The sequence below is a fragment of the Lissotriton helveticus genome, chromosome 3_1 (genome assembly GCF_964261635.1).
Source record: "Lissotriton helveticus chromosome 3_1, aLisHel1.1, whole genome shotgun sequence".
In the NCBI taxonomy this organism is placed as follows: Eukaryota; Metazoa; Chordata; class Amphibia; order Caudata; family Salamandridae; genus Lissotriton; species Lissotriton helveticus.
Genome location: NC_136061.1, coordinates 1,787,260,994 through 1,787,282,491, shown reverse-complemented (window position 1 = coordinate 1,787,282,491; position 21,498 = coordinate 1,787,260,994). Strand labels below are relative to the sequence as shown.

The 21,498-nt window shown below is 46.8% G+C and overlaps 1 protein-coding gene across 2 annotated transcripts in view; it reads left to right on the top strand.

Annotated features, from left to right (window-relative positions):
- LOC144823811 (uncharacterized) overlaps nucleotides 1-18,734 on the top strand; it is a 194,712-nt gene extending 175,978 nt beyond the window's left edge. For both annotated transcript variants that reach the window (XM_078682663.1, XM_078682664.1), the window contains exon 10: nucleotides 18,319-18,734. The gene's annotated coding sequence lies outside the window, so the exon portion shown is untranslated. The remainder of the gene's footprint in view (nucleotides 1-18,318) is intronic.
- The last annotated feature ends 2,764 nt before the right edge of the window (nucleotides 18,735-21,498 follow it).

The window sequence follows — 21,498 nt, the reverse complement described above, 5'->3', positions numbered from 1 at the left end:
TCAGATATAAATGTGTAACATGAACATACTGAAGGAGGGAGAGGGTGTGTCCTCCTTCAAATCCACCAGTTCAAAATAAATAGTAAACAACAGACTAAGTATCAATCCCCATAGTACATCAAAAAAATGTGAAGAGGAATCGAATTTTGAGGTTTCAGTCTGGAAAAACAGAATATGTCCTAAAATGAAACATTTAAATATTTACATATTTGGACACCAACCCCCTAGAACAAAGAAAAGAGGCAAGTGGATCACACTGCATCATGAACTTAAACAGAATGGATCCAACTACATTATAAGGCTGCTGAGAGATCTCAAACAAGAAGCAAACAAACACTCCACCATCAAGCTTCCGGCATGCCAATAGCCTCATCCTGAAGAACTACATAGTGCTAAACCAGAGCTAGTCACTGGATGGATGATTGCGAGAGTGGAGATGTGCTTCTGAAGCTGAACTGCTGCACACTTTTTGAGGAACTTTCCCAGGAATGGTACATTTTCTAAATTTGAAACATTTCTACGCTTCAAAAACGGAGCATTTCCGATAAACGTTGACTCCCCTAAGGAGAAGCTGAAAAAAACGCTCCGAGAATATACAACACTGACTTACAGGAACAAATCAAAAGGGTTGGAGCCTGAATGTCATTTGGTAAGGATGCATCTTATAAACCTTGGATCCTATTGTTCACTTGGCTCAGGTCTCACCTCATGAACCCAGAGTTACATGTTACAAGGCGTTTGGGCTCTCATCCATATACATTAAATTGCATATCACAAGAAATTGATGCTATACATAAGAAGGTCCAGAGATGCATTCTCAAAAATTGCTAAACCTACACCAAGTAAGTTGCTGAAGATTCAGATCAGTTAATATTCAAGATTCACATCACGAGTTGTTCAGTTTGTTCAGTACACATTGGACAGACTATAAATAACATAGCATTCAGAGATACGGAGGGGTATATTTACAAGAACTGCCAGTAACTAGCCTTAGTGGGAGTTTTCTTAACGCGGTCTATCACCAAAAAATACCGCCCTGGCAATGTATTTTCAATATGTCGCTAGATGGCGATATAACAGCAAGCCGTGGTGAAAACTGCTGCTAACACTAGCGTCAGGCGATAAAAATGTTGAAGTTGGGGAGAGAAAAGTGATGAAAGGCCCATTAGCAGCAAAAAAACTCACATTAGTCAGCCCAGCGTAACTTTTTTTGCCTATAGAGGCAAAAACAGCCTATAAGTCCACCTCCAATGAAAAATAGGAAATAAGACCAATGGAATGCAGAACGGAGCATCCGGAGCCAAGTGCAGCACAGATCAACAACCCTTCAAACCCACCAACAACCTGGATGACCAGCCAGAGTCCTAGGGGAAGAGGAAATGCTGATTTAGGGCTAAAGTTATGAAGCAAGGCGCATCGCTGGAAAAAACCAGTGATGCATCACTTTTCATAGCACCCTCCTTGCAATACCATGGCAGCCAAAACCTTGAAAGCTGGGACAGTCCCTGGGCCCGGAGGCCTTGTTGGGCCTGCATCTGTGACCCGGAGTGGGAGGCAGAGGTGATGTGGAGTTGCTGGGCTGTGGCAGTAGACATTGACGTGTTGGCGATCTCCCTTACCTGGTGGTGAAGTCTGGCAGGTTGCATGGAGACACGTTTCTGACCTGTGTGAGAAGACTGACTGACTCTCCTTGGAGCTGTGAACTTAAGAGGCGCTCCTGCACACCAATGTATGGAGGACTGCATTGCATACCATGCGCCACCACTTCACCAGGGTGCACAGAGGAGATTACCAATAGTGGGCCGTGCCTCTCTTCATCATAGGCCTGAGGATGTTGCACTGGCAGATGCTGTGGAGGGTGTGGCCCCTAAGCTGCTCCAAACTTGTGTGATGGGAGCACTGCAACTTCACACCTAAGGGGGCCCTGTTGCATCACCTGCATCAGGAGGTTCCCCAGAGAACTTGGCGGTTATCCCCAAGCTTGCCTGGCTGAGGCTCCTGCTTGCTGATTTACAGATTTGGAGAGAGTGCAGCGCATTGGGCAGCTGTGTTTATGTCCATGTGATGAGAAAGTGCGAAGTTTATCGGAGGAGGACCGGGGGTGAGTCGGGCCCAGGCCTTGCACCTGTGGGTGATGAGCTCTGTGCCCTGAGCAATCCCTGCACTGCGACTGACCTACATCACCGAGGGCACCGCACAAGACTGGTGGGGAACTTTACTATCTGGCTCAAGTCACTGATATCGGCCATTGGCCCCTCCACCTCCCACAGACTCCTGCCTGTGCCTCATCCATGGTGGTCCAGTGGTAGAGCGTCTCTACAGCTTGACTGCCATACTGTCCTCCTTTTCTGCGGTTCCTGTTCATCTTTCTGATCTTTTCTGTTGCTTTTCTACCTTTGTTTTTTTTAATAATAATCTTAGCTTTCTTTGGCTTTGCCTGTCCTGTGCTTTTTCTGCAGTTCCTTTTTTCCTATCCTCTCCATTGTTGCCGTCGCAATCACCTGCATCCTGCCCCCTCCAGTGCCCTTTGCAGTGTTTCCCGCATCCCAGCTGTCCAGCCCCCCTGCAGCACTACTTAATGGTGGATGCTGTGCTGCCATGTGCTTCATGCATGCCACTGGTGTGCTGAAGGCAAGCCCATTTGCATCTGTCTGCCCCATACCATGCCCAACACCAGGGACCCTGCCTCTCAGACACTCCACAACTACAATGCCAGCACCCTCCTCGCCCTCAACCCTGGATGCCACTCTGCCTGCCATCTAGCATCACCGAAGAATACCCTTGCACCCTGCGCCAGACAAAACTGCAAACGCACCTCCTGCCACTTCAGCACACCAGTGCCTCTTGCCGTCCAGCCGACCAACAGCGGACCGGACCAGCTCAAATACATCATCCTCAACAAGGGGTCCCTCCACAAATACACCGCACAGATCTGGGACCTCCTCAACACCCCCTCTTCATACATCACCTTCTTCATGGAAACCTCAACCAACCTCTGCTCTGGACTGGATATTGCCTTCGCCATCCCTGCCGGCTACAAAATCACCCAGAAGGACTACCCCGACCACCCAGGAGGAGGCATTGACATTGTCTACAAAAGCACTATCCGACTGACAACGCACTCTAATGACCCAACGGAGAACATGGAACACCTCCACTTCCAGATCCGAACCAACCCCAACACCACCCTCAACGGCACCCTCATCTACAGGCCCCCCCGGCCATGAACCCCCATTCACTTTTGCCCTGTAGACCTCATCGTACACCAGGCTCTCCCATTCACCGACTTCATCCTACTTGGATACCTCAATTTCCATCTGGACAACCCCAGAGACCAGAATACCACCCTCTTCTTGGGGACTCAAGCAACTGGTCACTGCACCAACCCACATAGCCAGAGACATGCTCGAGCTGGTCTTCTCCATGAGCGGGAACATCAACTACAGCCACACCACCGAACTCTCCTGGACCGGCCATCATTGTATACATCATACTTTCACCACGCCAACCGTACACCACCGCTGTCATCGCACCCTATCACAGCTGGATCAAGGCCACCAAATAACTTCTCGTCACCTCTCTCAGCACCACCACTCCGCCAACGCTTACAGACACAAACACTGTAGTGCACAACCTCGATCGATGCATCTCCAACTGCACCGACACCCTGGCACCCCTCAAGAAAAAAACAGGCAAACAGCACTCCAAGAAGGCCAACTGGTTCACTTCTGCCCTCCACTAGTCCAGAAGCACCTGCAGACGTCTCGAGAAGAGATTGAGCCACAACAATACCCCTGAAATTCAACAACCTTTAAATCCTCCTTCAACGCACACCACACAGAGGAAAAGTAAATACCCTGGATTTATAGGTTTTGTGCAGGTAGGTGTCCCTTCCTGCTCAACGTCAATCAACTTCTCAACAACATGGCGCAAGGGTGCCTGCATTGGCGCATGGCAGCCATTGTGCATCATTGTAGGGGAAAAAAACGGGGGGGGGGCTCATTCATGAGCCCCTTCCAACAGTTTAAAGCTGCAGGTGTGTCACTTTCTTGACGTACTTGCTGCAATAATTTTGCACCATGTTGCTCTGTATTTACAAAGTAACGTATCTAGGCATATGCTTGACCTTGTGAAACTCTGTGGCACATTTTACCTGTGTCAGGTATGCTGTAAGCAAGGTGGGCGTTCCCAGGGGCGCTAGAGGGCGCACGAGCAGCATGGCCGCACTTGTGTGAGGCTCCTGCAGCCTGTGCCGCTATCCTATATTTATCCTCAATTCACCACCTCCAACGTTGACAAACAATCGCTGGTGGTGTAGAGGAACGCCGTCCCAACACTCGCTGAAAGTTTGGAGCGCTGCGGAGCTGTGGTCGCGAAGATATCGCCGGAGGAAAATCTGACCGGCAGCTGCTGCGGTGACTGCGGAGCGCGGCACTGGGCAAGGAAGGTACGCGATAGCCAAGGTGCCCATGAGGTCGGAGGGCCTTGCCTGACGTACTGCTGTGCGGACTCGCCTACACGCAGGGAAGGAACCTGAGGGACGCTACTCTTAACACTACTGCCGCTCCTAGCGGGACTGCCAAGGTCGTGGACACCTACAAGGGTAACGCGGATACTTGAAGGGCTGACGAGCTAGCGCGGCCGGCCGGAGGTGAGAGGTGCTGGGAGCCGCGCTGCTTGTGACCGTCATCCTCTTACCCCCTCCCTGGATCCCGGCGGTGAAAGGACAGTGATACTACTGCTGGGGGAGCTGGCAAGTGAGGTGCCTTCGGCGCCAAAAGCGAGGGTGCCCGCGCTTTGAAACAGACTGGCCGTTGGACTCCCAAACGGCGCTGCAGAGCTGACACACATTAAAGCGGGGAGAGATAATCGCGCTAATGAGGTGAGAAGAGTGCACGGCGTGTGGAGACATATCGGTGATTTAGCGACTAAACATTTGAGACTCCGTTTACACTGGGCTGCCGGTGGGCAGAAACATTCGACACTGCGTGGGGATCTGTGCTTGCTGGTCACGTGAAGCTCACGCTATATGCCAAGTTCTGAGACAAAGCGCACGCACTGCCATGGACTGGTCATATTTGTCGTAGTGCAACATGTATCTGCTGACGGTGGTTTAAAAAAACACTAACAAATAAAAAAAAAAAAAGAAAAAAAAAAAAAGAAAATAGAAACGAACACATGTTGGTGAATGCTGAAGGATTAATCACAACCTCGTTCCTATGGTGGTACTGGCGGAGAGCTTGATGAATTAGTGTGCCCTGATTCGGGACCATGTGCACTGGAGCCTTCTCTGAGAGAACCATTCTTCCCACTGCAAGTTGAATACCGCACGACGGAGTGAGACCTACTGGAGTGCACAGAGATCTGGTGCACATACCTGTTAACAGAGGAAGGTCGCTTGTTGAAGATCACGGATACAGCTACAGGACTCGGAGCTGACCTGGTACATACTGAAGGGGTGCCTAGGTTGCTGTGCTAATTTATGACGGAGGCTTCCGGATCGCCCGGAGGTAGTAGAGGTAGAGGAACCAGTATTGCCAGAGCGAGATCAGCGAGGGGTGCTGTCATGGGACGACAGGACACTAGACAGCCAAAACTATCCTTTGAATCGACCCAACAGGCGAAGCAAAAAGCTAGACTGGAGTCAGACGCAGGAGGGCCGCACAACATGTCAACTGCAGGTACCAGCCGCGACGCCGCTGCGCCGGATATGCACCTTATACTGCAGGAAATGAAGCAGGGTTTTGCGACAGTGGTGGATAAGGTAGACCGGCTGTCCTCCAGGATGGACGCTATTGCACAAAAAATGGACGTTCACGAGGAGCGCATCACAGCGGCGGAGAGGAGGATTTCGGACAGTGATGATACTGTAGCGTCCCATGATGCCAGGCTGTCAAGAATGGACAACATCCTCAAGGTAATAGCTGCAAAGAATGAAGAATTGGAAGCGCGCAGCCGCCGCAATAATGTACGCGTGGTGGGCATGCCGGAATCGACGAACACAGGGCGGATGGAGGAATATGTGGAACGGATTCTGAAAACAGCGGTGGGAGAAGAGGTTTTTTCACAGCAATTCATAGTCGAGAGGGCGCATCGATCTTTAGGCCCTCAACCCCAACCAGGCACACCACCCAGACCGATCATAGCACGGCTGCTCAATTATAGAGACAGGGACGCGGCTCTGCGGGCTGCGAGAACCAAGAAGCAGCTTACCTGTGATGGAGTTAATTTCACCCTGTACCCTGACTTCACACCGATGGTGCAAGATCAAAGACGGAAGTTCTTGGATGTGAAAAAAAAGCTTCGAAACTTGCAAATTGATTACGCTCTACTATACCCTGCAAAACTCAGAGTAACGCATCAGGCAAGACAGCATTTTTTTGTAAATCCACAACAAGTTGAGAATTTCCTGAAATCGATAAGGAAAGAGCAGGGACAGCATCGAGCAGAGGGAGGAGCGGATGAAGAGGCAGACTGAATCCTCGCAGTCTATTATTGGCATAGTCTGTAGACTAACTTGGTGAATGTAGGGGTTGTTGCGGACGGATACTACTGCACTAATGACCTGGAGATTTTACATGGCCACTGCGGCTGTGTGCGATGGTTATGGATGCAGTCGGCGTTGGAACTACAGGTGGTAATGTATGCCAGGCGACACCCCCCTTCTCTCGTTGACGCCTCCATGGGGAGGCCTGACACGAAGTACGAGATGAAGGGGGTAATGAAGTGCGTACCTTAGATGACCCCATCAGGGTGTGCCCCGTTGACACTGGTTGTTACACTGCAGCTCATTGGGGGTTTGCTAGCGGTGGTAAGGGAGGGGGGGAAGGATTGCTGGAGAGTTGGGGATGCTTCAGTGGGAGGAGGGTGGATGGGCAATGCATGCATTATGGATGTTTATAGCGACAATTGCAAGGTTGACGATATGGAAAGTTGCGATGATGTTTGGGGGTGGGCGGGGGGGGTTGTTGGGTTGTTTACAAAGTGCGGGAGGAGGAGGGGGAGGCGTAAGGGGAATGGGATGGTTGGTTACTACGGTCAATGGGTGCACAGGCACTTGCATGTCCACAGGAGCTATTGTTACGATTTGGCTGGCGGGTGGAGGGGACGGGCGGATGGATGTGACTCTATATTTGATACAGATGATTATGGCTGATAAATGTAAGAATTCATTGTCGATTCTGTCATGGAATGTGCGGGGCATTAATGATGCTAGGAAGGGCAGACATATACTTGCTTATTTGGATAGGCATAATGTGACCATAGCACTGTTGCAGGAGACACACTTTAAGCCACAGATAGATCCCACATTTGCTAGAAAATGGGCTGTGATCAGAAAATTCTCATCCTATTCTTCGTACTCAAGGGGCACTGCCGTGCTGATCAAGAACTCCACTGCTTTCCACTTGTTGGGGGACATACTGGACCCTAATGGTCGCTTTGTAATAGTGTGGGGGAGGTTGGGCACGGATACTGTGGTGATTGTGAGTTGCTACGCACCTAATGTTGACACGCCAGACTTCTTCACGATGTTGTGGGGCCATGTCTTGGGGGTGGGAGCTACTCACGTTATTTGGGGGAGGGGATTTTAATGTCACACTATTCCCTGGTATGGATAGATCAGATGGCTGCGTACAATATAATAAACAAGCGCGAGACATGTTGGTGGGCATCATAGAGGAAGCTGGGCTAATAGATAGCTGGAGACATGCGCACCCCACACGCAGGGAAGGCACACACTTTACTTCACGCACAAATACGTGGGCCAGGTTGGACTACTGTTTTGTGACGCGGGGATTATGTGAAGGGATTGGAGCGGTAACACATTTGTCGAGAACTTACTCTGACCACTGTCCGGTACTGGTGTCCCTTGCTGTGCCGGGTCATAATAAATTGAGACCACCTTGGAGGATGCTCCCGTCCATGCTGCTGGATACAGTTTTCAAAACTGAATTGGGAGTTGAAATTGAAGAATTCTTTCCTAGGAACAAAGATTCGGTGGCTAGTGTGGAAATGGTGTGGGAGGCATTCAAAGTCACGATCAGAGGAATTTGCATATCTAAGGGCGGAGGGGTGTTGAGGGATATACAAAGGACGTTGAGCAGATTAGAACAAGAACTGAGAGAACTAGAAATAGCCATGACAACCAGTCTGGACGCAGGGATCCATAAGATATTTCGAGATAAATTGACTGAATATGAGGCAGAAGCGGCGAGAGAGGTCAACTTCAAGGGAAAGCACTGGACAGCGCGACGGTATTGCGAGGGGGAACGTCCGGGCAAAGTGTTGGCTGCAGTGACGAGGAAGCCGCGATTTAGCTCAAATGTGTTAGAAATTATGACACGAGACGGCACACGGTGTAGGGACACTGAGAGTATTCAGCGGGAGTTTGTGTCGCATTATAGCCATCTTTACACTTCAAAGCAGACTGGTGCAGTAGACGTGGGCGGTTTTTTGGACGACATCGCGCTATGTTGGATCAGCGATGTGCATAGGGCGTTCCTTAGCGCGCCGCTGGAGATAGATGAGATACGTGATGCAATAATGTCACTGTCTAATGGTAAGGCGACGGGACTGGACGGACTCCCTGCGGAGTTCTATAAATGCTACATCGATATCATGGCACCAGTCCTTCGTGAAGTATATGTGGAATCTTTGGATGTAGGTATGTTGCCGGGGTCGATGCGAGAAGTAGTTATTACCTCCCTGTTAAAACCGGGGAAAACCCCGACGGATACGGACTCCTATCCTCCACTGTCACTCATAAATTGTGACGCTAAAATCCTTGCTAAAGTACTAGCGACGCGCCTTTCTCTGATAATGACCAAACTGGTTTTACCTGATCAGGCTGGTTTCGTGCCGGGCCGTGCGACGTCGCATAATCTCAGGAAGCTGTTCTCTTTGATTCAGACAATTGCCCCAGATATTCCGGTAGCCGCCGTGTTCCTCGATGCCACAAAAGCATTCGACTCGGTTGAATGGGCATACCTAATTGCTATATTGCACAGGATGGGGTTCCCGAAGATGTTTGTTAACTGGGTGGAGCTGCTATACACTGCTCCGACGGCCAAAGTAGTTACTAACGGGTTGTTGTCTTCCCCGATACCGATAACCAGAGGCACTAGACAGGGGTGCCCTCTCTCCCCATTGCTTTTTGCCATAGCGATAGAGCCGCTGGCCTGTCGTATCCGCCAACTGCATAGAAACAGCGCTTTTCGGTGCTACCAACGCCAAATTGGCATATCATTGTATGCGGACGACATCACGATCTACGTGAAAGACCCGCAAGCTACTCTTAATCCTATACTAAGAGAATTCCTGGTTTTCGGACGAATATCGGGAGTGCAGATCAATTGGAAAAAATCTCAGTTTTTCCCGCTCACTGGTGCTGTCCAAAAATTTCAGTTAGATTATCCCCTGGAGTGGTGCGATACAGATCTTAAATATCTGGGGATACAGATATCACTGAGCAGGGAGGAGACACTGAGGATGAATTACGGAGTGGCTGTATCGAAACTGGCGGATGACGTTACACGGTGGCAGACACTGCCGTTGTCAATGGCAGGGAGGGCGTCATTGATAAAGATGGTGATATTGCCGAAGTTCTTATACCTATTTCAGAACGTTCCTTATTTCCCTGGTGCCTTTTTTTTTAAACAACTGAGGTCGGAACTTCTTCGTCTTTTCTGGGGAGGCAAACAACCACGGGTGCGTTGGGACATTCTCACCCAGCCTTATGAGAGGGGAGGCTTTGACGTCCCTGACTTTGAAGTCTATTATTTAGCTGCACAGGCACAACACGCCTACCACTGGGTTAACCCCACGCCCTGTATGCCACAGGTCGCAGCAGAAGACTGGATTGCACGACCTCTGCCGCTTAGTGGCTTGATACACGGTTCGGTGCAGGATATTGATACGCCGTTCACTACGGTAACATGCACCATAGATGCTTGGACTCGCATTGCGAGGACTCTTAATGTCACGCAGCTGTATTCACCTGCTATGCCCCTCTCGTATCACCCCGATATGCCGCTCCTACAAGAGGCTGGATTTCAGCTGATGTGTAAGCGCCTAAAGGTTGCCAAGTGGGGAGATTTATTCCTCGAAGGGCAGTTCCGTACCAGGGAACGATTGTTTCAGGATGTTGAACCCACTCCTCTAGAGGTTTTCTATTACGTTAGGCTTCGGCAGGGGCTCAGAACGCTCCTTCCCGAGTTCCCGAAGGAACCCGACGTGGTGTTGCCACTTCACGCAATGCTGTTATCCGATGGTCGCCATATCGTCTCCAGATTGTACAACAATATCAGATTGCAACGACAGGGACCTGAGAGCTCCGCGCGTAAACAGTGGAGCGAGGACCTGGGTAAAATTATTTCTGACGATCAGTGGCAATATTGTAGTGCCCTCACAGCTAGGATTTCATCTAGCAACAGGCTGAAAATTATTCATTTCAAGTTTCTACAGAGATTTTATTATACACCTGTTAGAAAGCTACGATTTCGCTTGGCGGACAACGATAGGTGTGAACGCTGCAAGGCGGAAGGGGCGGGATTTATCCACTTGGCATGGGAGTGTCCTGGTATATATGACTACTGGTCGGAGATACGGGATGGTTTGCAGACCATGACTGGAGAAGTGCTCGATAGTGATCCGTTAATAATGGTATTGGGGTACACACGGGACATACCTAAGACGGTTCGCAGGTTTGTGGAAGTTGCGCTACTCTTAGCCAAAAGACGTGTGGCATGCAGATGGGGCAGAGGAAGGGCCCCAAAGTTCAAGGAATGGATGGCAGATATGATTTATTGCCAGGACCAGAACAGTGTATATGCAGATTTGCTACCAGTGCGCAGTAGGCCAGGCGATATATGGGGTCCATTGCAGAACTACTTATTGAAAGGTGCGGAGGCGTCAACTGACTCAGACACTGGCAGTCAAGGGTAGAGGTTGGTACGGGTGCCCTCACTGATACTCTCTGGGATATCCCTTAGACTCCTATATGAGATAATGTATCCAACGAATCCTGTGCACAAGATCAGCCCACCCTGCCTGTTGCTTGCTCTATGTCACGGCTGAGACAGCTTGAGTATAGGGATGGGTGGCTTACAATGATACCAATGCAAGATTATAGACGGGCTCTGTCTTCTTGACGCTTGTTGATGTATAGCTATGTTGTTTGATGCCCCTCAGACTAAACAAATGAGAACCACATTATTGTAATGTAGTGCTGTTGTATAACAGTTGTACCACGTGATGAAGACCAGCCTGCGAAATGTTATCTGCATGTATCTGCCCTGTTTAGGCTCACCAGCTGCCGTATTTTGATTCTCTATATGTATACGCTTGGAGATGCATTGTGGACATGTGTAACCTACCTGGTTGTTGTTCTCTCTTGCTGAATGTCAAGAAAACTTTATAAATAAAGGTTTAAAAAAAGAAAAGGTGGGCGTTCCCAACAATTCTAGGATGCCACTGTGTCAGAACCTTACGCCTGCCTCATGGCAGGCTTAAGGGTGATGCCATGACACAGGATAGACTGGCCCCATGCATTTCTGGAGTTGCGTCATGCTTTTGACACAACTGCAGCAATGTGTGACTTTAGCGCTGACAGATAAGTCAGGATTCCAGACGTCATTAATTGTGCCATGAAGCATTGTACAGTGAATACAGTGCATCCATGGTGTTACAAGAAGGCGCAGTGAAAAGTGATGCAATGCTGTGTTGTCGCAGCGATGCAAAACTTTTCATGAATGAGGCCCAAGAACACCCCCTATCTTATTGATAGTGTGCATTCCTGCCCTTTTGTTTTGTCGCAGGGCAGCAGCATTCCTTGCAGCGCTGTCCAGCCCCAGAACCTCTGACATGAGGCTCCAAGTGTTTGCACCAAGTTTAAGACCAGCTATTTTCTGGTCTTAAAAACGGCCTCTAACTGTACTTAGCAGCAGTTTTGAGGGTTTATCGCCGGATGGAAATTTAATTGTAAATATGGCAAAGTGGGGTTAGCAGAAAATTCTTGCATCTCATTTTCATTAAGTCCTGTTAACAGGAGTGGTGATCTTGAAAATTCACGTTTAGGCTGGAAAAGTGCCGCTAACTGCAGTTACTGGCAATTTGTAAATAAGGCAATGAAAAAAAGCTGCTTTAGCGTAAAAAAATTGCCGCTACAGTGGCGTTAAGTCCTTGTAAATATGCACCCTTGTGTGATGGCGCTCAATCAAACCTACTTCAATCACACTCTGGAGAAATTCTCTCCTTGAGTAGCCCCTTTTCCTTTTCTGAGCTTCGATTGCCTAATGGACCTTGTTGATAAGTACTTTTGCATTTCGTCTGCTATATAACCTTTGTATTAGACCTTAGGTTACTTGCCTTGACTGAGTAGACATTAATTACACAATGCATTTTGGTTGCTGCAGTTGTTCATATTAAAATAAATTTTAATAGACAATTGCAATCCTACAAATTAAGTGAACAAGCAGACCCAAGACAAGGTTTAGCTTTTCCATTAAGAGCCCATGCACAAGCCGATCCTTGAAAATACTTGGCCCCACTCCAGTCTCCCAACTCTCATTTACAACCTGTTTAGAACAGACAGTAAATGGAAGCACTATTCCCCTCTCGAAAGGGAATATCATGTGGAATTTCATTTAGAAAACCAGGGCTGCGTCGGTATTCCCCATTCTGTTGAGATTAACTGGTTAAAGGTGGATTTAGGTGTGGAGATATATATACTTTTTTTGTGTTATTTTTATTGATACATTAACATGCAAACGTTCCAGTACAAAATGAATGAGTACATATCCGTGCTTCACACTACAAGTAAATTCTTCCTGTAAGTATAGATATTCGTCAGATTTACACATGACTAATTGAGTAACATTGTTTCATTCCCCATATCCACTGGTGGACATGTCTTCTCCTCTAGAAGGGTGGAATGCTACCCCCGCAGCCAGAACTGGCGTGGGGGTAGTATTCCAAAGTGTTTGACACCTTACACGACATGTTTTGATAAAACCAAACCAAAGTTATCAATACCCGTGAGGATTATAATGCACTTAAGAGTATATGGTATGGCTATATCATACAACAGCTATAAGGAGATGGTTCCAAAAGCTGCAGAGGGGCTCAGCTCATGCCAGAGCACCCTCTCACATAAAACCAAACACTCTGCCTCCAGGATTGTCGAGGCCTACCATAGGAGTGACGGATAAGTGCATATGTGTCTATATATAAGGTAGATATAGGTATACTATATCTAAGTAAGGGGTGATTACACCACCTGTCCAGTCAAGGTTGAATTTGTAGGTGCTCTGGGGTACTGGGTCTTGACAGGCCAGTAGCTCATTATGGCTAGATCACAGTAAAGAAAATCTTGGTACCCTGGAAGTGAGTGTCTCCGAGTCAAACACTTTTTGATGGTTTGGTCTACAGGCAATTCTTCAAAGATTTTACAACTCAAAATGTCTGTGGGAGGATTTAATCTTTGACAAATGTTGGTCATCCGCCAAAAATCACATGGTGTCTCATTCACTCTATCTAGTGTGTATTTTTTCAAACCCCCTCTAAGTAGGCTAAGTAGGATGGACGTGACATCTGCCAAGCCGTAAGTCAACCCCTAACTTGGTTAGTGTCTTCTGGCCATAGCACGTTTTTGGAAGCGTCTTCTGGTTCCAGTGAAAAACTGGGCTATACAATCTGAAATTTGGGGACCTAGTCAATCCTTGTTATCTGGTTTTCAACAACTCACCAGATAGGGATCAATGGAACCAAGTGTATCACTAGACATCATCCAAGTTTACCAGAGGCCTCAGAAACCCTAGGATAAAATCCATCAGTGACTGATTCAGACACAGGGCTGGAGCATGGCAAGCACAGAGGGCTCACTTTTGTGAGAAGACACAAAGAATATTCCATTTGTGCTGTTCACTAGCAAAGTCAAGGCGTCAAAGCTGCCGAACTGTAATTTGCATAGTTTAGTTAAAAAATCTATTTGGATGCTGGAATTAGTCCTATATGTAATGTAATGTAATGTAAAGGACACTTTTATAGCGCTCCTATCACTCCAAGGAGTATCTTGGCGCTCACCCAGCCCAGATGAAGGGGTTGGAGGGAAAAGAGATAACTTGCACTATGCACTACACACTACACCAGCGCCCTACAGGCAACATCAGATAAAGAGAAGACACAGGTTTTTAATGCTTTCCTGAAATGTGTTTCTTGGGACAATGATCGTAAGGAGGGCGGGAGCTTATTCCAGGCCTTAGCGCCCAGTACAAAAAGGGATTTGCCACCTTTTGTTACCAGCTTGAATCGAGGGATTGTGAGCCGATTCAGACTGGTGGACCTCAAACAGCGTGTCGGGTGATATCTTTTGAACTCATTACACAGGTATTTAGGCCCTTGCTGTTGAAATGCCCTGAAGGTAATTATAAGAATCTTAAAAAGAATCCTTTTACCTATTGGTAGCCAGTGGAGTACATTAAGTACTGCTGAAGCTGAAGACCTACGGGGCCAACGTAATACAAGGAGGGCCGCTGCATGTTGGACCATTTGTAACCTATGGAGAACGGCTTTGTTAGCTCCAGCATATAAGCCATTACAATAATCCAACCTGGAATTTATCAGGGCCACTGCGACTGTTTTTCTGGCCGACAGCGGGAGAAGATAAAAAAACATCCTCAAAGCCTTTATAATCTGGAAGCACGTCCCGGCTACGGCCACCGCTTGATGTTTGAAAGACAGTTGATCGTCGAACTTGATACCCAAGTTACGAGCAGATGTTATAGTGTTGGGGGGAGCTTCTGCATCAGCAGGCCAACACATTTTTGGGGAAAACAGATTGTAATTCCCGAATGGCAAGATTTCAGTCTTTCCAGCATTACATTTTAAATGATTGTTAGTCATCCATTTAAATGTTGCTGCTAGACACTCCTTAAGGTCATCCTCGGCACCAGGCCGTTCCCTGTCCAACACCAGAATGAGCTGGGTGTCGTCAGCGTATGATATTGTGCTGATCTGAAATGACGCGATCAGTTTCACTAGGGGTACAATGTACAGATTAAAAAGTACAGGACTTAGACTCGAGCCCTGAGGGACCCCGGAACTGATGACCTTAGCTTCAGACTGGTATTGACCCAACACTGTGACTTGGCATCTATAGCTGAGGAAGTTCCTGAGCCATGCCAAGACCTGCCCTCCTACTCCTGCGGCAGCCAACCGGTTCACTAAGATGTTATGTGAGACCGTATCAAAGGCTGCCGACAGGTCGAGTAGGATTAAGACAGCCTTGTTTCCCTGGTCCATGGCCGTTCGGAGGGTCTCTGCTGTAAATAGCAGGGCCGTCGTTGGAGTGCTTTGACCGAAACCCTGACTGGTTGGGGTGTAGACTGTTGTTTTCCTCCAAAAAACTCGTCAGTTGACTATTGACGAACTTTTCCACCAGTTTGAACAGCACAGGAAGCAGGGAAATAGGGCGCAGGTTGGATAGGATGGTAGGGTCAGCTAGTGCCTTTTTCTGGAGAGGCTTGACAGCTGCAAGCTTCCAGTCATTAGGAATGTCTGCCATGGCTAATGATGAGTTAATAATCCTATTGAAAAAAGGATTAACCACCTCTATAAGGTCTGTAGGACTACAGGGGGACAGGGGTCAAAAGGAGATCCAGATTTGCTGGCCAGAATAGCCTTAGAGGTCTCTTCAAGGGAGACCGGGGCAAATTCCTCCAAGCGGGCAAGAGTCCTCACCTCCTCTGTCTGTTCAGGAACTACCGACATAGCGGGTGCTAAAGGGAAAGTCTTCACGATGGCAAGGATCTTATTATCAAAATAGTCAGATATTGCATTGCAGAGATTTTGGGACGGAGTAATCTCCTGCGAGAGGGCAGATGGATTCATAAAATCCTTTACTATCTTGAAGATTTCTTTTTGTCCCTGGCCCGCCATGGAGAGGGCCTGTAGATAATGGGCTTTCTTGGCTGACTTTATTCCAGCATGATATTTCCGTCTTGCTGACCTATAGACGTTACGGGCAGTGGCATCGTAATTCCTACGCCACCTCCGTTTCAAGGCTCTTACTTCTCCCAGTTCCAATTTCAAGGCCGATGAGAACCATGGGGCACTCTTTTTGGTCTTAATGGTCCTTGAATTATTATTGCTGGTTGATCTCAGCGAGGCACCCGCTCTGGCAATCCAGTCGCAAAAGTTCTGATTGCCAGCAGAGGTATGGCCTGATGGAACCGGTATACTGGCTTTTAGCTTTTCTACAACATCCGGTCTGCTGGGTAGTTCTTTCCAGTTAGGAGTGTATTTTCCGTCGGGACTTTTAATACTTTGTATAGAGGTGACTGTAGGTGTAGGATTTAGTACAATATGAAAAGGGACAAAGAAATGATCGGTCCAAGTCTGGGGGCTAGGAGGCTTAACTCTCAGGCTAGTGGAGTTAGAGCAAATACAGTCCAGTAGATGTCCTGCTAAATGAGTGGGTCCGCGGTTCAGGAGAGTGAGTCCAAGCACGTCAATAATATCCATAAAGCAACCAACTCCTGGTTCCTTAAGGGAATCTAAGTGCAGGTTTAAGTCGCCCAGTACTGTGAAATGGGAGAATCTAGGCGCTAATTCGCTCAGTACATCGGCCACAGTTTCCAGGAACTTTGTTGGGGGTCCCAGAGGGCGATAGATGAGGGCACCAGAAAAGGTATAAGAGTCATGGATGGCCAAAGAGAAGGCTAGCGCCTCTGCCCCTTTAATATCTGCAAGTTCTTGAGTGGAACATTTAAGGGAGTTACGGTAGATAATAGCTAGCCCCCCTCCCCGTAATTCAGATCTATCTAAGTGTTGGATGAGAAAGTTCTGCGGGAGGGCTATGGCTAAATCGGGATTACACGAGGGTTTTAGCCACGTTTCTGTGACCAGGAGCCAGTCAAGGTTGGTCTCCACAATAAGATCATGAATGTTCTGGGCATTCTTGGAGAGTGACCGTGCGTTAATTAATCCTCCCCGTAGGACAGAAGAAAGCGAAGATGTTTTCCGGATAAGCTCAGGGGTAAGCGTAAGCTTACAAAGACCACAGCAAACCGGGCCAAGCCATTTGTCAGGATGTAAAACATCATGACAATGTACATGAGGCCCATTTCGGGACAGTAAGAACTCCCTAGACATACCTGAATGTAGGTAGTGGATGACCAGAGTCCTTTGCGCTGACGGGTGCAGACGCGTCCCTAATGTCCCTAATTTAAGCAGTGCCCTTAAGCTCTAGAGAGGAGTGGAAAGATGGCCAAATATCATTGACTCTTTCTGAAAGAACAAGGATCTCCTTGTAACTCAAAGCTCTTCAACAGACAGGCAGTCGGCCCTCTCATTCAAGGCTTAGGTCCACCTACAGGAGAATTGACCAGATGACATATCAACGTTTCAACATTACAAGTCCCAATAACCAAGTTCAGGGTCATATCGTTCAGCAAAAATACAGTACACATTCAGGTTCTTATGAAGATCAAGCCAAGGGGCCACCTCAAACCAACTTCATGCTGGTTTCAGGATTGACACATTGAGCCTATTAGGGACAAATTATTTGAATGCATTTTTCTAATGATGGCCCAATAAAGCCGCAACTGGATGCTGATTCTAGCTGTGTGACACACTGTATAAACTAAGTAGTTTCCTTTAGCAGACGTCCATCTGAAAGATGTGAGGTGGGCCACATACACCAGTGCAGAAGTAACTATGGCAACCGAGATACAATACATTTAGACACTTAATGGGAGAAGTGTGCCTGCGATCTGAGAGCATGGCTATAGGCATGCATCTTTACTACCTGGGAACTCAGGCATGCATGTACCAAAGCATCACCAAACAAATTCACATATGCATGCAAGCACACACACACATGCCTATATACACACACAAACACAGGCAGTAAGTTAGGAATACAGCACAAAACACACACCACAGGTAGAGCTAACTTTTATGAGTACTGGTTATAGATACTGGTAAAGTCCATTCCCCATATATCATTTCACCTTACATCGAACATGCAGCCACCCATTATCAAGGAAGCTGCTCTATGAGGCTGAAAGGTGGACCATTTTCATTACTTGTCCACAAGGTATTTCAGAGCTGGACCATGAGCAGTTTCTGTTTCAGTTTCCACAGATAAAAAATCATTAGCCTCACAGCAATTTACAGATGGAAAAAAGCAGACGCCTGTAGGACTGTGCAGCTATTTTAGGGAACTTTAGAAGTATGTCCTTCCACTTACCAATGGATTAAGACTAGAGGGTTATATGAAGTTATGTAAAAGTCTGATGTCTTCTTATTTCTTCACAGCCTCACCTGCCCAGAACTGCTATAATCACCTTGGTTTTATGGAGAAGACGGTGCTGCAGAAGGTCCCTATCTCTCTTTGTTCCCTGAGAAGCAAGTCATTTCAGTTTTTCCACCATATTCTAATGTAGAGCAATAGAACATGTTGTCAGCATGGAACCGTAACTAAATACAACTAACCTTCATGGCCTGCACACTATTGACCACAGGGGTTCCACGTTAACCACCCTGGACGTTATCCCTCATCATGAAGACACATTAAGACATGCCGCACTGGAGTTTGGGTACTGCGGCCCTGGATGTCTGATTGTTCTGCTAACCAGCTATGAAGATATTGCATGCTGACATCATGTCTATTTTATTGTTAAATAATGACAATTTCATAATATGTACGTATATAAAATAAACAGTAGAGTTTACAGCATGAGCCAAGTTTCATTTTTTGCGTACATTTTCTTTGAGAACAGCATTGTAAAGACCTCAAATACAACCTGTCTCCTTGCAAGAGGCACTGCTGGGGTGGATGGTACGGTAAATGATTGACAGAAGCCTTGGATGCTTTCTCTCATACCACTAGAGACATCTGCCATAAAGAGCAACCCTGGGCATAGGACAATGCTACGCTTGCGGAACGTGCGTAGTTTGCGCTACTATGCGCTATGCGAATTGCGCGTAGCACAGTGCAAAAACGCGTAGTGCAGCGGGCATTTTTTGCTTGCTCGTTGTCCGCAACGTCAAGTTGGGGACCGCGAGCAAGAAAAATCAACATCCCAGCGAGACTTTTTCCTTGTTCACAATCAGCAACATCAAGGTGCTGATCGCAAGCGTGGAAATAAACCTCCCGGCGAGATTCTCAACGCGGGGAGGTCAGGTTTCTCATTGCGAGTGGTCACGCATGCTTGCGGCCACTCGTGATGAGAAACTACCAGTCCACGTTGAGAAAGCTGGAGCTCGAGTACAAATCTACTTGAGCGGGAGGAAACGACTGCTTGCACTGTGCAAGATGTGGTTTGCAATGACTGCACAGGGTGGACAAGCATCGGGCACTGTGCAATCAGTGCAAACAGCATTTTCCCTACTGCACCATGCAGTTGGCATAGCTACACGTAACTCGCGTAGTGCGAAGTGCATTTCGAGTAGCTACGCGTAGCGCTACTATGCAAACTACGCCCAGGGTTAATTAAGGACACTGAACACTGGCACTGAAAACCAGACTTTGATCACTGACTAGGTGTAGCAAGAGGTCACGGAGAGACTTTGATCACTGAGCAGGATCACTGAGAGGCCATGATCACTGATAGGATTCGTCATGGGATTCTGATCACTGTTAGTGTCCCCTGAGAGGCATTGATCACTGATAGACATAGGTACTGATAAGTATCATTGAGTGACATGGATCATTGATAAGATACACCTATAATGATCACAAAGGCATCTATGACTGGTGCAGTGCATCAAAAGGCACAAATCACTTATAAAGGTCACTGACAACCTTTGATGCCTAGTGAAGATCACTGAGAGACTGTGATCATTAATATGGTTTATTGAGAAACATTGATCCCCAATAGGGTCAACTGAGACTAGCCAATGTCAGTCCAATTGAGGGCACTGTGATACACTGGTCGATGATGAGGATTTCCGAGGGTCATTAGTCACTGATCAGGAGCACCAAGAGATATCAATCATCTGTAATGATCACATGATTCATTGCTAATATAGTGCACTAAGAAATGTTGATCAATAAAAAGAGTATGTTCCCGGTACATCAATCACTGTTAAGCTTCACAAAGAGGCATTTATCATTCATAATGTGTAATAAAGCACATTGTTCACTTATAGCACTGACTAACTTAGGTTGCTGAAAAAGTGCACTGAGATACAATGATCACTGATAGGTTGCAATGAGAGACAGTGCTTGATGACAGAAGAGGCAGTAACTGACAGGGTGCAAAAAGAGTCTTGGATCACAAATAGATTGCATGGAATAACATTGAATGCATATAGAAGATAATGAGAGGCATTCATTTCTAAAAGGGAATTTGAGAGACACTGATTATTGACAAAGGTCTTCAAGAAGGGTGCTGGTAAGGCATAATGAATAGAATTCACTAGAACTGCAGATGTAACAAAAAGTTGGAGTAAATGGCTTCATAAAGGGTTATATAAAATAAAACATATAGCTTATGAGTATGAGCCAAGTTTACTTTAATTACTGACAGAGGACAATAAAAGATATCAATCACTGATAGGTGCTCAGAAACTCCTAAAAATAATGAAAAGTGCTAGGTTGAGGTAATTAGGGATCACTGGAATACACTTATATCAACCTCGTCATAGAGCAATGACTCTGCAGTCATCTTTCATGTGCACATGGCCTATAGAAAGTAGACAATCCTCACTGTAATGTAATTAATATTTTCAGAGCTGTCCCCTGACCATTGATCCTGGTATTAGAGAGGTAGGTTTGTGTCTACAAAAAGTTTCTTGTCTTTCCTGAATAAAGCATTGGATCACCCCAATCCAAGAAGTGCTGAAAGATGTCGATTCCCCATTTTGGGTGACTAGTCATGCCGATTATAGTTTTTTGTTCATCTAATGAAGGAACAGTCTATTAAATGTGGATAGAGAAACTTGTTAGCTAATTTGAACATCTCGATATTTCTATTGAGGCTCCATAGATCAGCACTTGCACCATGTAGATATACAAAAGCCCTCCCAAGAAGGTTTGAAGATGTCATATTTCTTAATATTGTGAATGCTTTCTTTAGAGTAATAAATCTTTGACATGCACCTAACTTTCTATACACAATAAAACGGATGGCGAATGGAAATGAGTCAGTTCAGAAATTTATTGAAAAGTGACTTTAATCGAAAGAGGGACATTTTTTGCAGAGAGAGTCATTGCTTGCTGAGAATGCATTGGACAGAATACTGAGTGTTGCATTCTCCCCAACCCGGGAGCATGGAAAATGAACATGCCACAAACAAGCTTGTAACCAACGTCTTTATTCATCAACGTACAACAGAACTTCTCTTTATCTCCTAACCGTTAACACCCACATCTTTACAACTCCCAAAATGGTTATATAATTCTTTCATTCAGTCCCCCCAGAATCACGGGGTCCTGGTGCTCATTGTCTCAAGACACTACATCTCCCCGTTGTTAAATAAAAAGGTATACAC